This window comes from Lithobates pipiens, unplaced genomic scaffold (genome assembly GCF_037356315.1).
Source record: "Lithobates pipiens isolate NorthernLeopardFrog02 unplaced genomic scaffold, aLitPip1_a1.2 Scaffold_16, whole genome shotgun sequence".
In the NCBI taxonomy this organism is placed as follows: domain Eukaryota; kingdom Metazoa; phylum Chordata; class Amphibia; order Anura; family Ranidae; genus Lithobates; species Lithobates pipiens.
The window spans coordinates 58033742-58043639 of NW_027507748.1; positions in this window are offsets into that span (position 1 = coordinate 58033742).

Below are 9898 nucleotides of genomic sequence, written 5' to 3' on the forward strand. Positions count from 1 at the left end.
TAAGGGCTTGTTCTTGTCATAATGGGGGTCCTAGCAACAGGTCAGGACAGGTTAATGCCATCTCTAGAAGTTTTTCAGGCAGAAAGGAAGGAAACAAGCAGGAGAAGAAAATCCTAATGAAAGGAGGGGAAAGAAGAATAAGAAAGAGAAGACGGGGGGCTGTAGTATGGAGAGAAATGAAATGTGAAGTCGCGGTCACTGCATATATTGTTCGGATTGTGAATTTGGTATCTCCACAGTACCAAAGATATTCAGAATCATAATATGGTAATTTTAGTCAACAGAGTCGCTGTTAAAAAGGGTTTGACCCTCATCAGTGAAGACGAACATGTTCCATAGCGACCAGGTTTTGGAGTAGCATTCTTGTTGGTGACATGCCAAGAGTACTAGGTCTTCCAGTTTATTTCCTCTACTTTCTTAAGCCACATCCTGATGGTCGGGGCTTGTGGAGATATCCATTTAAGAGGAATGCATGTCTTGGCGGCATCAAGGAGATGGCGAACGATTGATTTTTTGTAGATTCTCCTGGGTGTATTGAAGGCATGGAGCAGGAAAGAAGCTGGGTCATCCGATATCGGGCATTCCATGAATTTTTGTGCAATGCATCTCACTTCCTTCCAAAAATGTTCTAGTTTGGGACAGGTCCAAAAAATATGGAGGAGGGTGCCCCGTTCCCATTGGCATCTCCAGCAGCAATCGGAAGTTGCGAGAATTATTGTTTGTAACTTCACCGATGTCTTATACCATTGGGTCAGAAGTTTAAAGTTAGTTTCTTGCACCTTCGTGCAGATGGAGGACTTATACGTAAATTGAAGGACAAGTTGCCTTTATTGTGAACTGAGAGTGCGAGTAAGATCTCGCTCCCACTCATGGAGGCATTGTAGAGAGTAGGATTTCAGGGGTGTGATCAGTAGGTTGTAGCTGGCTGAGAGTGTGTGTAGTAGCACACCCGGTTTCTGAGCAGTACTCCTCTAGAGTTGTCAGGGGTTGACTAAAGTTGCTTGGGACGGGAGAGATCTGAAGAAGTGAGTAAGTTGGAGAGCCCTCCAGAACTCCCGGCAGAAGGGGTCCATGGGGTTGATGAGGTCAGGGATCGATGAAGGTGGTATCTTGATATCCCGGGTAAAAAGTGGATTCCCCAGTATTGGGAGGAGAGGGATGTTTGCGCAATTAAGGATGAGCAGATCTGCACGATCTGGCTGATTAGGGGATAGTTTTTCACGTCCCTCGGCAAGGAGTTATAACACCAGGGCACTCTACAGAGGGGTATGGAACTTTGGGCCTGTTCCAACTGGACCCACAACTTGATGTTACAATGTCTATTCCTATCAAAAACTTTAGTGAGGTGTATTGCCTGGTAATATTTACGTATGTCCAGCACTGCTAGTCCCCATACTGTTTGGGTAGCATGAGCTGGCCTCGCTTCAATCGTGGATGTTTGTGGGCCCAAATAAATGTGAAGAATAGTGCTTGAATCTTTTTGAAATAATTAGGTGGGATTGTAGATTTGTAAGGCTTGTAGCAGATACAGAAATTTAGGAAATCACTTCCGGTTTACTCGAAAAACCATCAGCGGCAGTTTTAAAAAATCTAAAGCATTCAAAACATTGATCTTGGTGTTTTGAATGCTTTTAAGGGCAGAGGAGGGATTTAGGGTCTTTTAGACCCCAGATCTCTCCATAAAGAGTACCTGTCACTGCCGATTACTGTCACAAGGATTCCTTGTGACAGCAATAAAAGTGAAAAAAAATCAACAGTGTAAAAATCTAAAATAAAAATAAATGAATAATAAATGAATAATAAAAAAATAAAAAATTAATTACAGTGCCCCCGTCCTCCTGTGCTTGCACGCAAAGGCGAAAGCATGTATTGGTCAAACAGCAATCGTCCCAAACAGCAATCGTCCCACACATGTGAGGTATCACCGCAAACATCAGATCATTAGCAGTAATTCTAGCATCAGACCTCCTCTGTAAATCGAAAGTGGTAACTTGTAAAGGCTTTTAAAATGTCACCTATGGATAATAAAACTTACGTTGCTTGTATTTGCTTGTGCAATTTTAAAGCGTCTGGGATGGAACAAATTTAAATGGGGGGGTGCCCCATTTTAGTCTTGCCTCGGGCACCACAAAACCAAAATACACCACTACTGGGTACATAAATGGCCTACACCTAAAGACACCACCATGTTTCACTGTGGGGATGGTGTTCTTTGGGTGATGTGATGTGATGGGTTTGCGCCACACATAGCATTTTCTTTGATGGCCAAAAAGTTCAATTTTAGCCTCATCAGACCAGAGCACCTTCCTCCATACATTTTGGGAGTCTCCCACATGCCTTTTCACAAACTCAGAACGTGCCATTTTGTTTTTCTGGTGAAAGTAATGTCTTTCTTCTGGCCACTCTGCCATAAAGCCCAACTCTATGGAGCGTACGGCTTATTGTCGTCCTATGTACAGATACTCCAGTCTCTGCTGTGGAACTCTGCAGCTCCTCCAGGGTTACCTTAGGTCTCTGTGCTGCCTCTCTGATTAATGCCCTCCTTGCCCGGTCCATGAGTTTTGGTGTGCGGCCGTCTCTTGGCAGCTTTGCTGTTGTGCCATGTTCTCTCCATTTGGTTGTGATAGATTTGATGGTGCTCTTAGGGATCATCCAAGATTTGGATATTTTTTTATACCCTAACCCTGACTTGTACTTCTCAACAACATTGTCCCTTACTTGTTTGGAGAGTTCCTTGGTCTTCATGGCAGTGTTAGGTTAGTGGTGCCTCTTGCTTAGGTGTTTCAGCCTCTGGGGCCTTTCAATAAGGTGTGTATATGTAATGGCAGATCATGTGACACTTAGATTGCACACAGGTGGACATCATTTCACTAATTATGTGACTTCTGAAGGTAATTGGTTGCACCAGAGCTTTTTATGGGCTTCATAACAAAGGGGGTGAATACATATGCACATGACAATTAGATTTTTTTTTCTGAAAAATAGTTTTATGTATATATTTTTCTAATTTTACTTCACCAACTTAGACTATTGTGTTCTGATCCATCACATATAATTCATATTAAAAAAACATTGAACTAAAGACTGTAATGTAACAAAATAGGTAAAAAACCAAAGGGGGTGAATACTTTTGTAAGGCGCTGTATGTTCTCCCTCATAAAGGAAGTCTATACTATTATTAATGGAAAAAAACATACACCAAACAAAATAACATTCTCAACAATCACTCTCAGTGATAGTGCAGGGTCCTGTGCCAACAGCCCTGTGTATGACATCATGGGCTCCTCTGCTCACTATAGATTATGGTGTTTACCGAGAGATCCAGCCAGCAATACCAGTGAAGGTGACATTTCTAGAACAGAACAAGTGGAATGCCACAGGGTTGCCAAGACAATATGTCAGAGAGTGAAACCATATATTGTACAATGTTTTCTGCCACTTCATAGTCTACATCCCTAAGGCCTCATACACACCATGAATAAAAAGCACCTCTATGTTAGCCTATCTGTATCCATGCACCCATAGGCATTTACAGGTGTATTAGAAGGGATCGTTTACAGACTGAAAAAACAATCACCGATGCGTTCAGGAGAGAAGCTTTTCAGGGGAAAAAAAAGCTGGGCACATATAAACGCATCAATTCAATTAATTCCAATTGCCATAATAAATGAATATTCATTCTGGCCAATGAAATCCAAAATTGCTAAAACGCTTGCCGCACCTAAACGTATGTGCAATATGCGGCTTTAAGCGCGTTTTAAAGCAGCTTTTTCCTGCCAGGGGTAAAAGGAGTTCAGGGGGGAAAATCAAATAGTGTGCATTTAGCGACGTGGGAGTCTTGCGTTACTAAAGTCAATTTTAGTAAATTTAGGATTCTTTCAGACAGGCAGCAATGCTTACCGCTGAAAACAGTATTTTATTAAATAGCAATTTCATAAAGCACAGTGCTTTAGAAAACTAGATATTATCCAATCAGGGTTTAGATCTACAGTAACTCACAAAAGTAAGTACACCCCTCACATTTTTATAAATATTTTATATCTTTTCATGTGACAACACTGAAGAAATGACACTTTGCTACAATGTAAAGTAGTGAGTACTTGTATAACTTGTATAACAGTGTAAATTTGCTGTCCCCTCAAAATAACTCAACACACAGCCATTAATGTCTAAACTGCTGGCAACAAAAGTGAGTACACCCCTAAGCGAAAATGTCCAAATTGGGCCCAAAGTGTCAATATTTTGTGTGGCCACCATTATTTTCCAGCACTGCCTTATCCCTCTTGGGCAGGGAGTTCACCAGAGCTTCACAGGTTGCCACTGGAGTCCTCTTCCACTCCTCCATGATGACATCACAGAGCTGGTGGATGTTGGAGACCTTGTGCTCCTCCACCTTCCGTTTGAGGATGTCCCACAGATGCTCAATAGGGTTTAGGTCTGGAGACATGCTTGGCCAGTCCATCACTTTTACCCTCAACTTCTTTAGCAAGTCAGTGGACATCTTGGAGATGTGTTTGGGGTCGTTATCAATGAACTGTAGCTCCCCAGTGGCGGCAGCACTCATGCAGCCCCAGACCATGACACTCCCACCACCATGCTTGACTGTAGGCAAGACACACTTGTCTTTGTACTCCTCTCCTGGTTGCCGTCACACACGCCTGACACCATCTGAACCAAATAAATTTATCTTGGTCTCATCAGACACAGGACATGGTTCCAGTAATCCATGTCCTTAGTCTGCTTGTCTTCAGCAAACTGTTTGCGGGCTTTCTTGTGTATCATCTTTAGAAGAGGCTTCCTTCTGGGGCGGCAACCATGCAGAACAGTTTGATGCAGTGTGTGGCGTATGGTCTGAGCACTGACAGGCTGACTCCCCACCCCTTCAACCTCTGCAGCAATGCTGGCAGCACTCATACGTCTATTTCCCAAAGACAACCTCTGGATATGATGCTGAGAACACGCACTTAACTTCTTTGGTTGACCATGGTGAGGCCTGTCCTGAGTGGAACCTGTCCTGTTAAACCGCTGTATGGTCTTGGGCACCGGGATGCAGCTCAGTTTCAGGGTCTTGGTAATCTTCTTATAGCCTAGGCCATCTTTATGTAGAGCAAAAAAAAAAATTTTTCAGATCCTCAGAGAGTTCTTTGCCATGAGGTGCCATGTTGAACTTGTAGGAAAGATGATCCGCACTCTGGTTGTTGCTCTTCAAAAAATCTTAATTTTATTGAAAAGCCATAGTGCACAAATGCAGATAAAAACAGTTGACGCTCTTCAGCCTATAATTTCCAGTGACCAGTATGAGAGAGTGAGAGCGATAACACCAAATGTAACACACCTGCTCCCCATTCACACCTGAGACCTTGTAACACTAACAAGTCATATGACACTGGAGAGGGAAAATGGCTAATTGGGTCCAAGTTGGACATTTTCATTTCATTTTTCATTTTTCATTTTCTTTTAGGGGTGTACTGACTTTTGTTGCCAGTGGTTTAGACATTACCACTTGTCGCCCGCCATATAGCAGAATGACGGCGGCAAAGTGATTGTGATATCCTGACCGGACCTCAAATGAAAAGATATACTAAAATATTTACAAAAATGTGAGGGGTGTACTCACTTTTGTGAGATACTGTACTTTAACCAGTTGTGAACACTGAGCATGCTATACATGCACAAAAACAATTAAATCAAAGTTCAAAGGACATGTGTAGTTGGCCATGTGCTTCTGCCCCACTGCTGCTCTTCGCCCATGGTTGTTGGCAATTCCCAGCTGTCAAAATGACAGCTCGCTTTTGCTACATGAATGGTTTAGTCTGAAACCTGCTGATCGGCTGTGTCCTATCATATACACAGAAAACAGCGATCTGACTAAAAGACCGAATTCTGAGAGTAGTGATTAATGATTCTTACTCTGAATGGTCTAAGGTTATCAGTGGTGTACCCAAGGCTCAGTGCTGGGACCCTTACTTTTTGATATCTTTATAAATGATATTGGGTATGGGATTAAAAGTACAATTTCTGTCTTTACAGGTGACACCAAGCTATGCAGTGGAATAACGTCCTTACAGGATGTCTCCAATTTACAAGCCGACCTCAATGCACGGTCTAATTTGGCAACAATGTGGTAAATGAGATTTAATGTTGATAAATGTAAAGTTATGCACTTGGGGGGCTATGAATATGCATCATACATACTAGGGGGAGTACAACTGGGGGGATCCATAGTGGAGAAGGATCTGGGTGTTCTGGTAGATCATAAGCTCAATAATAGCATGCAATGCCAAGCTGCAGCTTCCAAAGCGAACAAAGTCCTTTCTTGTATTAGGAGGTATGAACTCCAGAGAGAGAGATATCATTTTGCCCCTGTACAAATCATTAGTAAGATCTCATCTGGAATTTGCAGTTCAGTTTTGGGCACCAGTTCACAAAAAGGATATCTGGGAACTGGAGAAAGTGCAGAGAAGGGCAACCAAACTGATAAGAGGCATGGAGGAGCTCAGCTATGAGGAAAGATTAGAGGAACTGAATTTATTCTCTCCTGAGAGGAGGAGAATAACCACTTGCCGACCAGCCGCCATCATTACACTGCGGCAAGTTGGCACAATCCCGCAAATTGCTGCAGCTGTACACCGGCTCCAGAACTCGCTTTCAGGGGCATGCGCGCTCCCATTGACCAGCAGGAGAGCCAATCAGAGTGTCTGGTGGATGCAATGTCCACCAGCCACCCACGATCGTTCCCCGCAGTGACAGAACGGGGATCTGCCTGTGTAAACAAGTTCTGACAGAGGAGATCCCACAGATCCTGTCTTTCTGCTATGCAGGAAGATGGAGCTGTGTGTTTCCCCAGTCACACAGTCCCCCATACATTTAGAACACACACAGTGAGGGAACACATTTAACCCCTTGATCGCCCCTGATGTTAACCCCTTCCCTGCCAGTGTCATTAGTACAATAATAGTGCATATTTTTAGCACTGATTTCTGTAATAATCTCACTGGTTCCCAAAAAATTGACAAAAATTGTCAGTTAGGTGTCCGATCTGTCCTCTGCAATGTTGCAGTCCCGCTAAAATTCACAGATTGCCGCCATTACCAGTAAACAAAAATGAAAAATAATAAAAATGCCATAAATCTATCCCCTATTTTGTAGATGTGATAACTTTTGCGCAAACCAATCAATATACGCTTATTGCGATTTTTTTTTTGACCAAAAATATGTAGAAGAATACATATTGGCCTAAACTGATGAATAAATTAGTTTTATTACATTTTTTTGTTTATAGTGCAAAAAAAAAAAAAAAAACGCAGAGATGATGAAATAACACCAAAAGAAATCTCTATTTATGGGAAACAAAAACGGACATCAGTTTTGTTTGCACGACCGCCCAATTGTCAGTTAAAGTGACAGAGTGCTGTATCACAAAAAATGGTCTGGTCATTAAGGGGGTAAAACGTCCGGGCTGAAGTGGTTAAGGGGGATATGATCAACATGTACAAATCATAAGTGGTCCATAGAGTGAAAATGATCTTGAGTTATTCACCTCTAGAGGAAAAGAGATTTCATCTCCAAATACGGAAAGGTTTCTTCACAGTAAGAGCTGTGAAAATGTGGAACAGATTCCCTGCAGAGGTGGTTCTGGCCAGCTCACTAGATTCCTTTGAAAAAAAGGCCTGGATTATTTCCTAAAAGTACATAATATAACTGGATACTAATGTTTATAGGTAAAGTTGATCCGGGGAAAATCTGATTGCCTCTTGGGGGATCAGGAAGGAATTTTTTCTCCTGCTGGAGCAAATTGGATCATGCTCTGCTGGGGGGTTTTCGCCTTCCTCTGGATCAATTGTGAGTATAGGATTGTGTATAAGGGATTGAATTATTATTATTATTTTTTTTTTTTAATTGGTTGTACTAGATGGACTTGTTTCTTTTTTCAACCTATGTAACTGTTTCTTCTACCTAAAAACCAGCGAGAAAAAACAGCCCGATCAGTAAAAGCAGCACACACTACACATTGTTAGGTACACTGTTAACCCCTAGATTGACCCTTGATGTAAACCCCTTCCCAGCCATTATTAACCCCTTCCCAGCCGTATTATCACTAATCACTGTATTAGTTTCACTAGCAACATAAAGGTCAGTTAGTCAGTTGCTGACCCTCCCAGCCAGTGTTAGTGCCAGATTGTCCGCCACACTATCACAATCACACTATAAGTCACCAATCAACACCATTACAAGTATAGTGTCTATAGCTGCGTAAATTCCTGTCTATATAGCATAGTTTGTAGACGCTATAGATTTCACACAAACCAATAATATACACTTAATGGGATTTTTTTATTTTTTTTTACCAAACATGTAACAGAATACATTTTGCCCTAAATTTATGAAGAAATGTTATTCTTTTATTGATATGTTTTATAACAGAAAGTACATACTGTATTGTTTGTTTTCTTTTTAAAAATGTTCGGTCTTTTTTTTGTTTATATAATAGTAATTAAAAAAACACAGTGGTGCTCAAATACCTACAAAAGAAAGCTCTATTTGTGTGAGAAAAATTATATAAGGCCCCTTTCACACATGCGGATGGTATGTCCGTATTTCATCCATCCGTTTGCGGATGAAATACGGCATACATTCTTCCCTATGGGATAGCGGGTGTCTGCGGATGAGCATCCGCAGACACCCGCTATTGTCCGCCTCCGCTATTGTCCGATTTTGCAGACGGAGGAAAATCCTATTTTTCTATCCGTCTGCAGAACGGATCAGATGAACACGGACAGACGGTCCGTGCTCGTCCAATCCCCATAGAGGAGAACGGAGATCTGACAGGGCGGTCCCGGCACAGTGTGCGGAGACCGCCCTGTCCGCCGCCGGCTCAGCGGGGACAACGGAGCGATCCCCGCTGAGCGAGCGGATCTTTACGGGGCGGATCATTACTGATCCGCCCCGTGTGAAAGAGGCCTAAGGGTCCTTTCACACGGGCGGATCAGTGCTGATCGACCCCGTGGATATCCGCTTGCTCAGCGGGGATCACCGGAGCGATCTCCGCTGAGCAGGGAGATGACAGGTCGGTCTCTACACACTGTGCAGGGATGGACCTGTCACAGCGCCGCTCTCCCCTATGGGAGATCGGGTGACAACGGACCGCAGCGTCCGTCGTCACCTGATCCGATCCGATAACAGATGGAAAAATAGCTTTTTCCTCCGTCACACTTTTTCGGATCGGAGCGGCTCGGATGTCAGCGGACATGTCACAGCTGACATCCAACGCTCCATAGAGCTCTATGGAGCATCCGTTCAGGTCCGCCTGAAAAACTGACAGGTGGATCTGAACGGATCGGTAGTGTGAAAGGGGCCTAAATTTAATTTGGCTACAGCGTTGCATGACCGTGCAATTGCCAGTTAAGTTAGCTCAGTGCTGAGTAGCAAAAAATGGCCCGATCTTGAAGGGGTTAAATCCTCCCAAAAGTGCTTAATATTTCAATAATTTTATTTTGGTTTTGTTCATTTTTTTTAACCGTATCGTCAAACGCCGATATACCTCCTTATTTTGAGGATACATATCGTTATGGCAGCAAATAGCTTCCATGACCCCGGTAACTTCGTGTTCAGCCGGCAGTCATCTACAAGATAAAATTTGCTGAGAGGTTGCTTTTATCGTCGGCGAGAGAGGGCCCCCCTCCCGATGCGCTCCAGTGCCCTCCGCCACTTACCGGAGCTGTCGGCAGCGGCGGAGGCGATCCAGTCCTTCTGCTGGCTGGGCATGGAGACAAGTGAGGGGAAGATGGCCCCCACCCGTCTCCATACCACTGCAGGGCCCATAGCTCTTAGGCTCCTTTCACACCGAGGCTGTTTTCAGGCGCTACAGCGCTAAAAATAGCGTCTGTGTAGCACCTGA